The sequence below is a fragment of the Pleurodeles waltl genome, chromosome 3_1 (genome assembly GCF_031143425.1).
Source record: "Pleurodeles waltl isolate 20211129_DDA chromosome 3_1, aPleWal1.hap1.20221129, whole genome shotgun sequence".
NCBI lineage: Eukaryota > Metazoa > Chordata > Amphibia > Caudata > Salamandridae > Pleurodeles > Pleurodeles waltl.
This window is the reverse complement of record NC_090440.1, coordinates 1,977,904,650-1,977,922,240: the sequence shown is the minus strand read 5'-3', so window position 1 is coordinate 1,977,922,240 and position 17,591 is coordinate 1,977,904,650. Positions and strand designations below refer to the sequence as shown.

General features: G+C 43.4%; 1 protein-coding gene across 1 annotated transcript in view; it reads left to right on the top strand.

Annotated features, from left to right (window-relative positions):
- LOC138285878 (multidrug and toxin extrusion protein 1-like) overlaps positions 1-17,591 on the top strand; it is a 679,999-nt gene that overhangs the window by 354,320 nt on the left and 308,088 nt on the right. The gene's annotated exons all lie outside the window — the stretch shown is intronic.

Below are 17,591 nucleotides of genomic sequence, written 5' to 3'. Positions count from 1 at the left end.
TTTGAAAATGTATTTTAAATGTATAAAATCTAAAAGTTATGTAAATATTTTTTTATTTTATGACTGTTAATTTTGGAATAATAATTTAGTTGTCATATCATGCTTTAAAGTTTAGGACTGGGGTAAGCATATTCACAAATAGTTAAACTATTAGCAATAAAAATATTTGTTCCATGTTAATATTTCAGTTTGTATATCTAGGCTTACATTTCAAGTTAGTTTATAATAAATGTTTATTTTTATAGTTACAAAATGTATATGAGTATGGAGCCTTGATTATGAAATTAAATTTCTAAATTGTATTACCTTGTTAGAAATGTTTTATCTAAGTTGATATTGTACATTTTACATCTTTAGCTCCCAAAACCTTTTTTAAATAGCCTTAGAGTGGAGTGGGATTATTAAATGTCACCTTTAAGCGTCTGACACCTTATCCTAATATGGATAGATTGGAGTGGGAATAGTAATAGGCACTCCTTTAGTGTCCAACAATCTCCCCAAATTGGTTTAGATTGGAGTGGTAAATAGTAAATGTCACCTCTTTAGTGCCTAATGATTTTTATAGAATGTTTTATGTTGGAGTGTGATTATTTAATTGTATATTGTTGTTCTGGAATCTTTTATTTTACTTTTATTTGTATATAGTAGAAATACTTTATATTATTTTATTGGTATTGTTGGTAATTCGAAATGTAATAACAAAATAGTGGTATGTTTGAAAACAATATTATTAATTACATTGGTTTCTATAATAAAAACATGTTACACAGTTTTCTCATTTTATTTAGATTTTCAAACTTTATTATATTTTTTGACCTTTTTAATTATATATAATGCATTTCAAAAACAAACATTTCTATAAAGCTAAGTAAATAAAACTTTTTTTTTTAAATGAATAAGAAAATATAAATTATATTTATATAATGTTGTGTGTTATACATTTTCAACATTTATTTTCCATTGTGTAACAGTTTTTAAACATTTCTTAAATGTTCCTATGTACATATTTTCAGCATCATATTATCATGTTTTTTTCTGTATATATTGAATAATTGCATATATTTTATACTATTATTTAATTCATACTTTATCATTTTTTTATTTGATCACAACATTTTTACACGTCATACATGTTCGATATTTTTTTACATTCTTTTAAAATTTTTTAACAGTTTTACAATATTTCCTATTCTTTTCTGTAAGGAGCTAGTCTTTTATTTTAGGTTCAAATAGCGCCAATCTTTTTTTACTGCTAATTTATATTTTGTAATCTATTTGTGTTCATTGTTTGGCTGTTTTCCAGGTCACGATAAGGTGCTGCTGTTTGTTGGAACAGGTAAGTCCATGTTTAAGGATTTTAAAGGTTTTTGAGGGTAGCCGAGCTCTAGGGAGAAGGTAGATGTATTGTTGTTCGCATGTTTCTTGTATATTTCAATGTATTACTCTTATTGTTTTGCACTAATTTGTAGTTTTGCGTTTTGCACATTATTTTAGTAATGTATCTCTATCACATGTTAAATTAATTTATCCCGGTTATATTTTCTTGGTTATCTGTCACGTATACATATTTTTGGAAGTGTTGTATTTTGCGGGTGTTTTTTTTTCATTTAATTCACAGGTTTTGTCTACAAATGTGTCCTATGGGCAGTGGCAGTTTAAGGGCCTGATTATGACTTTGGCATTCGGACCACCAGGCCACCATATCGGGGTTTTAAAAAAAAGTAGCTGCGCCAGCTGTCCCCAGACCGCCACATTATGGTGCAAACCACCTACCGAGCAAAAAAGGCAGACTGCCAGTGGGGCGGTGGCTTGTATCCAGACGGTCCGACCTCCAGTGCTGTCAGAGCCACGGCCAACCACCGAGCTTGTTACAAACACACAGTCGACATGGCGGTCTCCTCACGGAGGTTAGCCAGTGGCGGTCCACCTCTGTGGTACATGTCCAGGAAAGTAACAAGCAAGTGCTCATTGGATGAATTAAAAAACAACAGTTGACACACATTGGTCCATAATCCTTTGAATTTCCACAGGGAGCCAAAGAACCACAACCACCATTTATCTAATTTTACATAGATTAGACACCCCCTATTTCCACCATCCCATGGAACACCCTACACACACTTTTGACCATTCACTCTTTTGCATTTACCCTGTTAAGTAAGTCCCTGTCACCCACTTTCTTTGTCCACCATGTCAAGTTCCAAAAATCCCAGTTTCTCAGAAGATGAGTTGAGAGTCATGGTGGATGAAATCATAAGAGTAGAGCCACAGTTGTTTGGAGCCCAAGCCCAGCACACTCTTCTCATGAGGAAAATGGAAATGTGGGATAGAATAGTCGACAGAGTGAATGCTGTAGGCACCACCTTGCACACAAAGGAGAGCATTAGGAAGAGGTGGAACGACCTCAGGGGATAAGGTCTGTTCCCTGGTCTCAAGGCACCAGCTGGAGGCCAAGAAGACTGGTAGTGGCTCTCCCAGTACCTCATTAAGACTTTCCCTGGGAGGAGAAGATCTTGGCCATCCAGCATCCTGAGGGTTTAACAGGTATACCCGGGGGAGTGGAGTCTGGTAAGTCCAACACAAAAACTGTCACTAACCTGCAATGCCATACATGCTCACAGTTCAGCTTTTGCCACTGTCTTGTTCATGTACCTCACCAACATATAATATCCAGTTTTAACACTGTCTATGTATATTATTGGACCCAACATCACAGCTACCAAGGCCCATCACATGCCATATGTCTAAATGGTGTGGGGCGGGGGAATGGGGAAAAATTGCTGCAGAAGAAAGCATCTGTTTTTTCCCTGCAAATGGGATCATTGAAGGGTTTTCGGTGCTAAAATCACCATCTTCCCAGCTTTCAGGAACAGGTGGACTTGAATCAGAAAACGAAATCTTTCAACACAGTTTTGCCATTTTACCGGGACAAACCCCATTTTTACTATTTTTTGTGCTTTCATTCTCCTTCCAGTTAGTGCCAGAAATGGGTGTGGAACCAGTGGTGGATCCTGGACAGCTAAACATTTCAGAAAAGAAGACAAAATTCTGAATTCAGCATGGAGTCCTCTGTGTAGATCCTTCAAGGTTTTCCTATAGAAGTAACAGTTGAAATAAAAAAGTTGAAATTGAGTTGAAAAAAGCAGCCATTTCTGTCTTTTCCAACTATGGCAGAATTTGGAAAGCATTATACCATTATGTCTGCTGGACCCTTCTGGTTGTGGGGATACATAGGGCTTGTAGGTTCAACTTGCAATGGGTTTTCATTGCATACTGGGTATACAGCAATTCATTTGGTGAAATGTAAAGAATGAAAAACAGGTATCAAGGAAACCTATGTATTTCCAAAATGAGCACAAGATATGGAGTTTAGAAGCAGTGCTTATTTGCACAAGTCTCCCAATAAAAACGGGCCCTCACTTGTGTGGGTAGGCCTAGTGCCCACAACAGGAAACACCCCAAAATGCAACATTTCCACTGAAAACTGACTCGATTTTGGCAAAGTGCCTAGCTGTGAATGTTAACCTCTCGCTCAGCTGACACCTAGGGAAACCTAGCAAACCTATACAATTTATAAAACTAGACACCTATGTATTTCCAAAATGGGCACAAGATATGGAATTTAGAAGCAGTGGTTATTTGCACATCTCTCAATTCAGGAGTACCCATACTAGCATGTGAATTACTAGACATTTCTCAAAATGCCCGCTAGTGCCGGCGACAGGGAACGTCCCAAAACGTATTGTGGTGATAATGATAACTAAGGTGAGTGTACTAATTAGTCCTGGGATCGGGAACCATTTAGGGAAACCTACCAAACCCAGACATTTCTGAAAAGTAGACATCAAGAGGCCAGGGAGGTATCACTTGTGAGTATTCCACAAAGTTGTTTTCCCCAGAATGCAATGCAAAGGTAACACATTGAATGAAAGCACTATTTTTCCTTGTCTTTCTGTGATGTAAACTACAGGAATATGCAAGGATCCACAAACTGCTTACCACCCAGCATTCCCCAACTTCTCCTGATAAAATTGCTATCCCACTGGTGTGCCTGGGCTTAGTGCCCATGACAAGAATGGATCACACAACAGTCAATGATAGTCCTTACATGAGGGCTACTGTTGACCCTGGGGTGATCCATTCCTGACACAGGCACTAGGCACAGTCACACAAGTGGGGTAGCGTTTTTATCAGGACAAGTGGGAAAATGCTAGGTGGTAGGGTATTCCCAATGGTCGTGACCCGCACCAGGAAGGGTGTGCATGTGTCGGCCACGGGTCGACACACACACCAATAAGGTTAAACCATACATATGATCCAAGTCTCAGAAAGCATCTGAAAAATAAAATACATTGTAAGAAATTTGACACAAACAAAGCAACATCATCAAGGTGGGGATGTGTCAAAAGCTATCTCATCAATCAGCCTTTGGCTGATTTTAGCAGAGCATCAGCTCCCTGTTTAAAGAAACTCAACTCCACACATTCTCACAACTACAGTACATTGGAAAGTCACAGTCATGACATACTTACACTTACGAGAAGTAGCTGTGGATGAGATATTCTTGCAAGTTAGCTCCTTCCTCTTCACCACTGTCATCTTCAGTTGGCATTTCAGGATTCTCACTGGTGGCACTGCAGGCTCCCCCTCCTCTGGGATGTATGGGATATTTCTGTGGAGCATGCAGCACGCCACAGTGATCTGGCACACTTTCCCAGTTGAGAAGAGGAGTGCTCCCTCAGTCCTGTCCAGAGAGTGAAATCTGGTCTTTAGGAGCCCAAAACCCTGTTCCAAAGCATGCTGTGTTCTTCCATGGGGCTCATTGAAGTGGACTTCCCCCGGCGTAGTTGGATTCCTCAGGGGTGCCAATAACCAAGGACTGTTTGGATATGCTGAATCTCCTGTTAAGGAATGGAACATAAGTGCAAGAATGAGTCACTGACTCCATGATTCTAGTACCTGACATTACTCACACACAATCAGGACAGACTTTACTTATCAACAAGCCAGGTCCTTTCTGGTTGCAGTTATGACATCATCTGGGTTATGGTGCTGTTGTACATTCTAAAGGAATCATGGGCTGATACAGGAAAATGGGCACAGATGTCTGAGATGAAGAGATCCGCCAAACAGACAACTTGCATGTTGATGGAATCAATGTTTTTTCTGTTGTGATAGATTTGTGCAGTGGCCTGTGGTGGCACCAAGGCAACATGCGTGTCATCAATGGCTTCCACCAAATGTGGGAGCCAGGCAAAACCATAGAAGTCAGCATTCACATTGGCTAAATCCTCACATCAGGGGAACCTGATAAAGCTGTCAATGTGTTTCAACATTGCTGAGAGGGAATCTCTCAGCACCAGACTGAACATAGGTTCAGGACATACCACCAGATAGGGCCACTATGTTGGAAGGTCCCAGTGGCTAGGAAGGGCAATACTGCCATGACTTGAACAAAGGGTGGTATGCAGTATGGATTACTGTTACCTGGTATCAGATCTGGCTCCAATAGACTGTTTGCCTATTCAGATTCTAGAGCTGGATAATGTGGCGTTCCTCCATGGTCATACGGTCTGGCAGTGGCCAGTAGACAGGAGGTTGTTACATCCACCCTCTTCCAGGGTACCTATGTGTGAATAAACATGATTTGGAACATTAGTCACTGTGTCCACTGCAACATACATGATGCATGCCAACAAAATTATGTGACAAAGCATTTCTGACTGGAAATACATTACACCCGGTACACATCACAGCTGTCAACTACAAAAGGGTCAAATGTGACCACCATGGTTGTGAACACGTGTCCATAACATGGATTCGGGCGACACCTATCTATTTGTTACTCAATCGCCCCTCTAAATGTGACAGTCTTTTCCGACTGCCAAAAATATAGTCGGAAGTGGTGGACAGTGTACAGCCATCAGATGTCATCTGTGCCCTGCAACACACTACACTGGTGGTTGTGTATTAGGACCTATGCAACAATGCAGATTTAGGATGTTTGTGATGATCCTACACATATATTGTTGTTGTGATGAATTTAATATGGCCTTATACAGTATTTCAAACCGCCAAAATAGCAGATGCCTGACCTACTCCACTGGACATCAGGAACTGCCCACGCCTGCCGGTGGAAGTTGTCCGCGTGGTGGGTGGTACCAACTACGGTGGACACAGCCATAGGCTAACGTTGTTGTCTGTGTCGGTCGTGGCCAGTGGTGTACGTGTATGCGCATTTTGTAAAATGAGTCACTTGACCCCTGACACTGCCATCCAGCAACACCTCCACCACTTCAGCTGCTGTGTGCTGCCTCTCAGAGCAATCATGCCATGTCAGGTAGGTGAAAGGGCCCATGCCTTCTCTTCAGAGGAGCTTGAGAGGCTTTTTAACAAGGTCCTTCCCCTGTATGGTACCTCATGGGCATAATGGACTCTGTTCAACACCTTCCTTCCTTCCTCACAGGCTACTACAATGTGCCGCTGTGTGACAGTTGGGATTCTTGTGTGCCTGTTGTTGCAGTCTGTGTGGCATCAATAGGCTGTACATGGTGCAGGGTTTAGGGACCAGTACTATATGTTGTGGACATTCCTATGTGTTGTGTGATGTTTTTAGAGGTCCTGGATCCTCATTGTGTTTGATGCACATAACTAGGGAAGTAAACTTTACTGCCATACAATGACATTTCTTTGTTTATGATGGTTGTAAATGTTAGAAAACATGCATGTGCATGACAGGATGAGCTGTGTATGCATCTTGTCTGAGTCATTTGAGGCTCTTGTAAACAGTGTGTATTGCGCCACCGATGTTTCACTCCACATCTGGCCTTGCCAAACTGTTGTCTGGAAGGCATATCATGACTCGCTGTGCCCTTCAGGTTGCCACACAAGCCACATTGCTGATGGCCACATGATGTACTGTCATGCATGGAAGTGGGGGAAATGTGAGTGTCATGAAGGTTCTGTATGCACAGCCTGCAGAGACCACGGCCTGTCAAATGTATCTCACAGTATGAGACATAGTCCAGGCTGTGGGACATTCCTATTTGTTGTGTGATGTTTTTAGAGGTCCTAGATCCTCCTTGTGTTGGATGCACATAACTAGGCAAGTAAAGTTTACTGACATACAATGACATTTCTTTGTTTATGATTATTGTAAATGGTAGACAACATGCATGTGCAAGACAACATGAACTGTGAATGCATCTTGTCTGAGTCATTTGAGGCTCTTGTAAACAATGTGTATTGCGCCACAGATCTTTCACTCCACATCTGTCCTTGCCAAACAGTTGTCTGGAAGGCATATCATGACTCACTGTGCCCTTCAGGTTGCCAAACAAGCCACATTGCTGATGGCCACATGCTGTACTGTCATGCGTGGAAGTGGGGGAAATGTGAGTGTCATGTAGGTTCTGTATGCTCAGCCTGCAGGGACCACCACCTGTCAAATGTATCTCACAGTATGGGACATAGTCCAGGCTGTGGGAGAGTCACTGTGGCTATGCAACTGTGCCTACTCCCTGTAGACCTAAAGATCCTGTCATGTGGCCAGTATGAGGCTCTAGTTGCAAAACCTGCCCTGAATGCCTCAGTCCATTGACTAAATTTGGCACGGGTACTGAGGTAAATCCATAAACTAGTCCATATGTGCATTTTGCATCACTGTCAGAATGTCTTTGACTCAAGATAGGTCCCTTACTCCCACAGCTCTGTTTTCACCTTCACATAAGTCATGTTTGTCCAGTACAGTCGTACTGAACAATTGACAAACCCACCATGTAAATAGTGTGTAGATTCCGGGGAGGCCATGACGTGACTCAGTAGCTTGGTTACATAGAAGAAATTGAACCAAACATGCCTTTGTATGTTGGATGCCATCTCTGTAGGTTTGCCACATATGTTCAATGGTGTGCTCTGTGGTACAGGTACATACCACAGAAACCCACCCTGAGGTGTCATGAGTCGGCATTTGGTAGACCATATGTCCACACATGCACAGGCAAGAGACTTTCCGTAGCCACCATGCCAGCCCTTTCATTGTCACTCAAGCCTTAGGGTGAAGTCTGTGCTATGGTAGTTGCCTGTAAGGACTGAATGCATTGAGTCAGTGTTGCAGACTGTGAATGTATTTGTCCACTCAGGCCTAAGAAGTGTACCCTTCAGAAGCCACATTGGAGTATAGTGTTTCATTGTGGCTCACATCAAAGGACATGTTGCTGGAGCATGGGCTACCTGATGTTAGTAGGCTTGCTTAGTTATTGTAGGCCATGAGCAGGGTAGTGGGTTAGTCTCCAAAAGTGTGTAGTGATGTTCCTGTACATATCAGCATGTGGGCTTTACACTTGTGGTGTGTTGACAAATTGCTCATTTTGTGCTTGCTGTTTCTGACATATGTGTGACTCAACTATTTGTGCCAAAAATGTGTTTGTAATCTTTTGATTTCTCTTGCATCCATCCAGGTAAATGCCCATCAGAAGAAGGGGATTTGGAGAGCCATCACCAGCGGGGCACGGACCCTGGGGGTCCATAGCTGGCAGAGCTCCCACTGTCTGATAAGGTGGGAGGACCTGAGACGCTGGGCCTGGAAAATCGCTGAGGTTCAGCTGGGGCTGTTCTCCCAAAGTGGGCGGGACGCATCTCAGAGCATGACCTGCCTAATGGCCTTCATTCTGATGGTGGCCTACCCAGAGCTTGATGGGTATTTGAGGGGAGCACAGCAGCCACAAGTGGGTGAGTACAGGGCATATTCCTGCCTGTCACTTAGCCAAGTTAATGTTTTAGATTTTGAAATCTCTCCCTGAAGATTGGGGATGAGCCATGTGCACACAAGATAAGTAACTGTTTGTGTAGGTATGAAATGTGGTGCATACTGATATGCCTTGTCTATTAGCCCAGGCCCTAGGACACAACTTAGTACAGTCCAGTCCCAAACAATTTGCTGTCCAGGGCCAACACATGGCTGTGTACAGTGATCAATCAAGTAATGTTGGTTGTTGTAGTGGGTCTAAATTGTATGCAACAGTTTACTACTCCTCACTGTTACATCTCAAACAAAATAAAGTGATGGATCATTGTCCTCTGCCACGTGTCTGCTCTAGTGAGTAAATGTGCATCTTCCCCCAGAGGCCATTTGTCTTCAGTGTCAGTCACTACTGTCTGTCATGTAAAGGTAGCCATCATACATGTGACGGAGCATACATTGTTCTTAGGGTGCAACTACCGATCAGTACTTCCCCTTTGTTAAGTGAGGAAGGTCTATTGACATGATTTGTGTGACATTACTGTGGTCAGCATTCCTTGTGCCTACATGTTAGCATGTGTTCCTTTCACTTTTGACAAAATATGCTGTTTCATGCATGGTCTACCTGTGTTCATGGGATGATTTCTGTATTCCCTCATGTATATGTGCATGCCAACATTGTTTGGAATTGGACATATGTGATGGGGCTACATTTCATGTGGTGCCACAGACAAGGGTGTGTCACCATTGATTGGTGGCTTTCACATACCCTTACCCATCATTGCATGTCATTTTATCATGTACAGCTGCAGTAGCAATGAGGAACATGACAGGTAGGACGACGTTTTTTTCCCACAATATGCATTTCCATGCCATTGATGTGGCATCATGTAGCAAAGTGCTTAGCATATGTGAAATGGGGAAGGTTAGTTATCTCATTGTTGGCATGCATCATGGAGTGACTTGCTGTTATGTGGGAATCATATGTAGTTGGGTACAACCATTCATCCATGGACACCTGGGCTTCCAGGACCAAAACTGAGACAGTGATGTGGCTTCCCTTTGGGTAACATGTTGTGGGCCTTCTACAAGTACCTGAGAATCCCTAGGCCTCTCCATCATTCAAAGGACTATTGGCTTCTACTGATGCAATCAGAGTATGTCATTGTAAGGGGGGTGCCATACAGTAGAGGTGATTTCCCTGGGGCCAGCTGATTCATTGTGTTGTGGATTTTAGAGACATATCTCCCTGACAATTTGCACATTTTGTCTACAGTGTACATTTCCATGCCAGATGTGTAATATAACTTAGCAACATTAGTACAACATCCATGACTTGATTAGGACAATTTACACACTATAAAGTGTGCATTGTTGATTTGTTTCCAGTATGACATCCGAATTTCCATGTCACCTGCTTCAGGCTACTGTACATCTATCAGCAACATGGCAGGATTTGGGACCATCATTTCCTATTGTTGTGGTATTGTCATTGTGACAAATAGATGTATGCATGACCTTGAGTGGGATCTGTGGTAACGAACTTGGCATTGGCCTACTATTGTATGACAACAGGTAACTGAGGTATGCTCCATGAGGCAAACCATTAAAGGTGATGAGGCCTCCTACTTGTTCAATGGTTACTGTATTGTACAACTTCACCCATGCAATTGGAGTTGTCTGAGAATCTGATTTTCCTGTGAGCAACTGTTGAAAGTTCATGTGGCATGTATGTATATGGTGTGATACATGTAGGAGCCACTTAGATGTAGTTTGTTGCTGGGGCCTACTTGATGCCATGGTAATATTTGCTAATAACGGCTGTTGTTCAAGTGTGATCAGGAACATGTGGTGAGAATATTTCTCTTTGTATTTGCAGCATCATCCTAGGCAAGCGAAGGAGACAGGGAGGAACCAAGTGGTGAAGCATCTGGCCATGGTACCTCCAGTCATGACACCACCGACACGGAGAGACCCAGTGGCCTGGAGGGTTTGGGGAGTACCATAGAGGACACAGGATCAACCATGTCATCTTTTTATTCTACCTCCAGTGGGCACTCCCTAGTGGTGGCGGACCCATTAGGACCTGCTCCTGTACCATCCTTGTCTGCCATCCCCAGTGCTACCCCCAAATATATTGTCACCCTCCCTGTTGCTCCCCACCCAGTTGACCTTGCCTGTTCACCCAAGAGGGTGGGCGTCTCCATCGCTCCAGGCACCCCAACCACAGCCCCTGTTACCCCTGCCGCCCTGAGTGAGGAGGCTATTGACTTCCTGAGGACTGCCATTGTGAATTCCATTCAGGGTTTGACAAGCCAACTTCAGCATACAAATGCGTGCCTGAAAGGCATTCATAGTGACATGTCTGGCCTACAGAGATCTTTTCAGGCTCTGGCCTCCTCATGGACAGCAGCCATCCACCCCCCACAGTCTTTCCCCCCACCACCTCCCTCTTCTCAATCCAAATTCTCTATTCCCCCATATGTCTCCAGCACATAGACACATCTGCATGCACCCACCTCAACACACACAAGCAGCACACAGACCCAGCGGCATGCAGGCACGCAACAGTCACCCACAGACACCACAACAGCCACCATTTCCACATACACCCACATCAACCTAAACACCACAACCGCCATCCCCACAGACACCACCACAACAACCAGTGACATATTCACCACACCTCCATACACTCCGACATCACCTCACCACCCACAGGCCCACACATCTCAAACAACGTATGCCAAGCCACTACCACAACACCCACAGACACATCCACCACATCACCCATACCACCGGACACCACCCCAACACACACAGACACATCCACCACATTCGCAATACCCACAGACACAATCCCATCACACACAGACACACCCACGGCATCTACCATACCCACAGACACACACTCATCCACCACTCCCTTATAAACCAGTACCTCCACCTCACAGCCCCTACGAGACGCAGATGCTCACACTCACGCATGCAAAAGACACCACCCAAACACAAGCATACCTCACACATGCACACACCAAAGACATCAACACCCACAGACAAAACCACCACTCCCTCAACCTCCAAATCCCCAGACCCTTCTGATGACCCTGCTAATTTTCCCAAGGAAAGTTTCCTTTTTTAGCTTGACCTTTTGAGCAACAGTCACCCACAGACACCACAACAGCCACCATTTCCACATACACCCACATCAACCTAAACACCACAACCGCCATCCCCACAGACACCACCACAACAACCAGTGACATATCCAATATCCACCACACCTCCATACACCCCGACATCACCTCACCACCCGCAGGCCCACACATCTCAAACAACGTATGCCAAGCCACTACCACAACACCCACAGACACATCCACCACATCACCCATACCACCAGACACCACCCCAACACACACAGACACATCCACCACATTCGCAATACCCACAGACACAATCCTAACACACACAGACACACCCACGGCATCTACCATACCCACAGACACACACTCATCCACCACTCCCTTATAAACCAGTACCTCCACCTCACAGCCCCTACGAGACGCAGATGCTCACACTCACGCATGCAAAAGACACCACCCAAACACAAGCATACCTCACACATGCACACACCAAAGACATCAACACCCACAGACAAAACCACCACTCCCTCAACCTCCAAATCCCCAGACCCTTCTGATGACCCTACTAATTTTCCCAAGGAAAGTTTCCTTTTTGAGCTTGACCTTTTGAGCTTGCCCTGTTCCCTCTACCCCTCCCAAACCCATGAGGCCCCCGCTCACATCCCAACCCATCCTTTCCACATCGAAGTCCTCCCCGTCACACCTGCCCCCTGCAAGTACCCATACCCCTCCCCTCAAAGAAGAAGCCCACCCCTCAGAAGAAAAAGCCCCCCCTCCCAAACTCACCCGCCCCAAATCTGACCATACCCCACCCAAGCATGATCCCTGAGGTCCCTGCAGGCCCACGTGATGCCCCTTCCTATAGAGGTTCCGTGGCAGTGACTGAGGTCAAGGTTGGGCACCGTACTGTGACTAATATGGACTGGCCAATGGCCTTTGATCTACATAATTTGGTGTTAATAATACACTTATGTTCTGCCATTACATTTCTACCATTTTGTTGTTCCTGAGTAACTTGTGTTGTAGGCCTACAGTTGTGTGTGTTTCACCCTAATTACTGATCCATTTGCTGTTGTTTGCAAAATATGACTTTGTGGACAGTGCTGGTGTCACCCAGGACTAGGGTAGATGTTCATTGTATGGTTATGTGTTAGTTAATCCAATTGGGGTGTCATTGCATGGTAAGTATTTCATCATCTTGGATTAGCCAATGTCAGCATGTATGGTATTAGAATTGTTTCCCTGATATAAACTGTAAATTTGTCCCATGTGTTGGACCTAGAGTTTAGTATGTCCACAGATGGAAGGTGTTCAATTGAGCTACCGTCCTTTACATCTGACTGACTATGTGTACATTTTGATATGTGTACCTTGCAGCTATTTCTTCTAGATGTATGGCCCATGCTGTTGCTGATGTATTTGCTTTCTTGACTTGCATTTACACATTATGCAGATAGGTATGTAACTTGGCTCTACTATTGTTTGTCCCTGAGCTACATGAAGGGCCAGTTCCTGTGCAAATGGTGTTTTAGGGCATGTGCAAAGTGAAATGTGTCCCAAGGAGGCATCCTTCCAGGAGTGCTCCTGGTGCCCCCCATCCCTATTGTGCAGGTATTGTTTGCATTGTGAGCTTAGTATATTTGTCCCACAAAATATTGTGCATCCCATTGATCTTCCATTGTGTTGAAATGTGGGTGATATGTGTGGATCCATTACAGGGATGTTTCATGGGAGGGACATTTATGTTCTGTGACACATCCTTACATATGTGTCTTCAATCTGATAACAGTCCATGGCATGTGAGCAATGTGAGGGTGTCAGTTGAATTGGTAGATGTGATGTTGATGCGGTGTTGCTGTTGTGTAACGCAGGGTTCTGCACACTTCACTGTCCCTCTGCCTAAGATGAGCAGATGTGTGTTTTTGTGGAGTGTGGTGGTACAGTGTAAGTGACCTGCCCAAAGGGGGTGTTTAATAGCCGTGAAGTGTCATTCATTGTGAATGACTCTGACCTGGGATACAATGACAAGTGTACTTGGTCCCCATAGAGTAACCCTGATATAAAGTGGATGACCGTGCAACAATCTGTTGTTGAGCTTCATGATTTAGTAGGTATGTGTTCTTACCCTCAGTTGCGTCCACGGTGGCGTGGATTTTGGGCTCCATCCCTGATCAGCAGCCGCAGCACATGTGTGATGAGCTCCATGGCAGCACAGTATGTGTGATGCTGCCTGCAATTGAGTTCCTTCCTTTATACTCTCTAATTCCACCTTCTGGAACATGGTGGTTGGACCATTACAGTCAAGTTGGCGGTCGACATTTTCATAATGTGTCCGCCAGAAGCACTGACTATGTTGGTCTGTCTTACCAATGCGGTGGTCTGCACTCCTTGGCGGTGACGGCGGGACCGCAGCGGTCTTTCCTCTATGGAACCGCATGCATCATAATCCAGTGTTCCGACCGCCAAGCCGATGGCAGTCGGACGGCCATCGCCATGGCAGTCGATGGACCCCTAAACTCGTAATCAGGCCCTAACTTTATTTTTAAGGAAATAATATTTAGTTTATAATAAACCAAAGTTTTTTTCAGTTTAACTGGAATGTTAATTTTTTTATAGCACTTTTGTTTTTTTTTATGGTTTCTAGATACTTTGGATTCCTTCAAGGGATTTCTATTGGATTCGCTTAATTTTTGCATTTTTTGGGCTATTTGGACAATATTTTTCCTATTTATGTTGGAGTACTTTTTTTTGATATGTGGATACAGAAAAATATCTACAGCTACAGAAAAGTTTTATTTATTTAATTTTCTTTTAGATGTGAAATGTAATTTTATAATGTTTGTGTTAATATTGTTTGATATGTGAAATTGTTTGGTTTATGTATTGTAAGTAATTTATGTGATGGATTGATGGATGGATTGTTATTTGCTTTCTTGGCTAGTGATGGTTACATTTGATTTCAAATAATGTATATATACTTTTATTATATTAGTCTTCATTAGCATTGGAATTTTAATTAATTTTTGGACTGATGTAATTATTATAGTTACAATTTAAAATTAAAAAGATATTTGGTATAGTGGTTTATAAATTGTCGTAGTTTTTTAGGATTTTAGTAGGTTACTCTTTGTTTTATAATATGGTTTTGACTAAAATTTCTAAGTAATGTATGCCTTCGTTATTTATGAAGAGTTTGACTTCAAATTGTTGCATACTGTATGTTCTTTTGGTTTGTTTATTAATTTAGGAGAAATTGGGCTAACAGAGTGCTTCATTCTTAGTTGTTGGTATCTTTACTCCTTTTGTAATGCTGCTACAAATTTGTATAATGTGGGTTGGGTTCTCACTAATGTGCATTGTACCATCCTTCCACTGCGTTGTTTGTTTTGGTTTCCTGTGCCACTGCGCTGTCATTGACATTCCACCATGGTTTGGGGAATTTTGGTTGGGCTCTGTGTATCAGTCTGCCAACCCAAGTGTCTTCAAAATAGTCCATTAAGGGAGGGGGGTACGTTTGTCTTCATTTTGTGGGTAGAAAGGCTTTCTATTAGTAAACTGTAGAGGTTGGCTACCTCTCTGCCAGGTACATAGGCTAGTACCATCATTTGTTTATTTCAAAGGCAAATTGGCTGTCTATAGATTATTCTATACTTAGTGCCCCATTACGAGTTTGGCAGTCAACAGACCGCCAGACTCGCAGTGGTGGTTGTGCCGCCACCGGTGTGGCAGTCTGACTGCCAAATTAAGAGTTTGGCGGTTGGACCACTAAACAATGTTCTTGATGGGCTGAGAGTAGTACAGGTTGGAATTAGCCAGGGCGGCGCGGAACTCAGCGCCGCCATGCTGATTACGACCTGGTTCTCTGCCAGACTTTTCATGGCAGTACCACCACCATGAAAAGGTTGGCGGAGAACAGTTTCAAGGGGCCACAGGGAGGCATGGGCAGTGCAGGGGTCTTCCTGCCCAGCACCCTTACAATGCGAACTGTCTGCTATGCAGATAGTGCACATTACGAGGGTGCTGGTGCATCCTGCATGCAGCAGCATTGCCGCCAGCTCGATTATCAACTCATAATTGGCCCCTTAGTGCAGATTTTTGGAGGTACCTCCATATACTTTGATTAAAATGAAAGTAACAGCCTTTTTTAGCTATGTGGAGGAAAATTATTAGAATGGTTTGAATCATGACTTGCTTAAACTCTATGATTATTTTTTGGGGGTAGTAATTATTTGTTTAATGTTTGATAAGATTTACTAGGTCATAGTAAGTGTTGCTATGTTTATTTGGTAGTAGAACATATACAAAAGGGACATTTCTGTTTTGATATTTACCATGTATGGGGTATATGTGAGTGAATTGTTTGGGACACATTTTGAAGGCTCCATCCATCATTCACATTTCACATTCTCTTATTTTTAGTAGGTTATCTGCTATAGTTAATATCAGGATGTGTTTTTCATTATTTAGGTGTCGTGCAAAAGAAGAGGTTCCTCATCATGGGCCGTATTTATAGGCCCCTAGCGCCACAGGAGCGTCACTTTTTTGTGATGCTCCTGTGGCTCTAAGCACATCACCGTATTTACAAGGTGGCTTTAAGCCACATTTTGTAGCTAAGCGCCATTTTGTAAATACAGCCCCTTTCCACACAGCACTGTGCGAGGAAGGGGCGTGCAATGGGTGTTGCTGTGGGTGTGCTACAGCAACACCCATTGCATTTTGACGCTGCCTCAGATTTATCAAATCTCGTAAACCTGAGGGAGCGCCAAAATCTAACGCCACCCCCAGCGGTGGCGTCAGCAGGGCACGACGAGGATGAATACTTTTATTCCTCCTTGTTTTTTGCTTTTTCTATGCGTGCTCCATTCTGCTGCACGCATAGAAAAAGCAAAATGACAGAAATTATTGTTTATGTGCGGGAAGGTGTTCCTTCCTACATATAAACAATCATTTAAAAATGACGCTTTGGCACATCTGTGTGTACTGCATTGTGGAACACACACAGGAGTGCCAAAGCGCCATTAGTGATTGTCTATGTGCAGGAAGAGACACCTTCCCGCACATAAACAATCACACCCCTCAACACAGACATCCTTACTCGATGGTGCAAGGATGCCTTCGTTGGCCCTGGTAGCTAAATTTAGTGCCAGCGCAGGGGGGAAAAGCAGGGGTGCGCCGTATTCCCTTAAATACTGCACATCCCTGCGTTTCTAAAGTGGCGCAGCGCTGCCAATTTTGGTGCAGCACTGCGCTGCGCCATTTTCTTTAAATCTGGCCCCATGTGTCATAGTTAAATGCTCAGGTATGTGTATGTCTTGGTGTCTTCTAGGGACAGGTGGGGTATTGCTGGTGGATTTTTGGTTCATGCAATTAATTGTTTTAAAGTGGGGATATGTGCTGGTTGTCCTGTGATGTGTTTGGGGACTTTAAGTAGTATAACTTTTAGGATTTTGCTTGTGGGTTCCTGCGAGCTGGTGCTTGCCTCTCCTATATCCTGCAGTATTTCCCTTACTTCTGATTCTGTGAGTGACAATTGGGGGGATAGTTGTGCTCTCATATGAAAACAGCATCTTTTGTAGGTGCTCTGCCATAGAATCTATTAAAATAGTATTTAGTACTTTTCCATTTAATTTTTTTTGTTGATGCGCTTTCTTGGCTTAGGTGTGGCCCATGTGATTTAGTAACTGCTTTCCTTTCTGCAAAGTGATTTA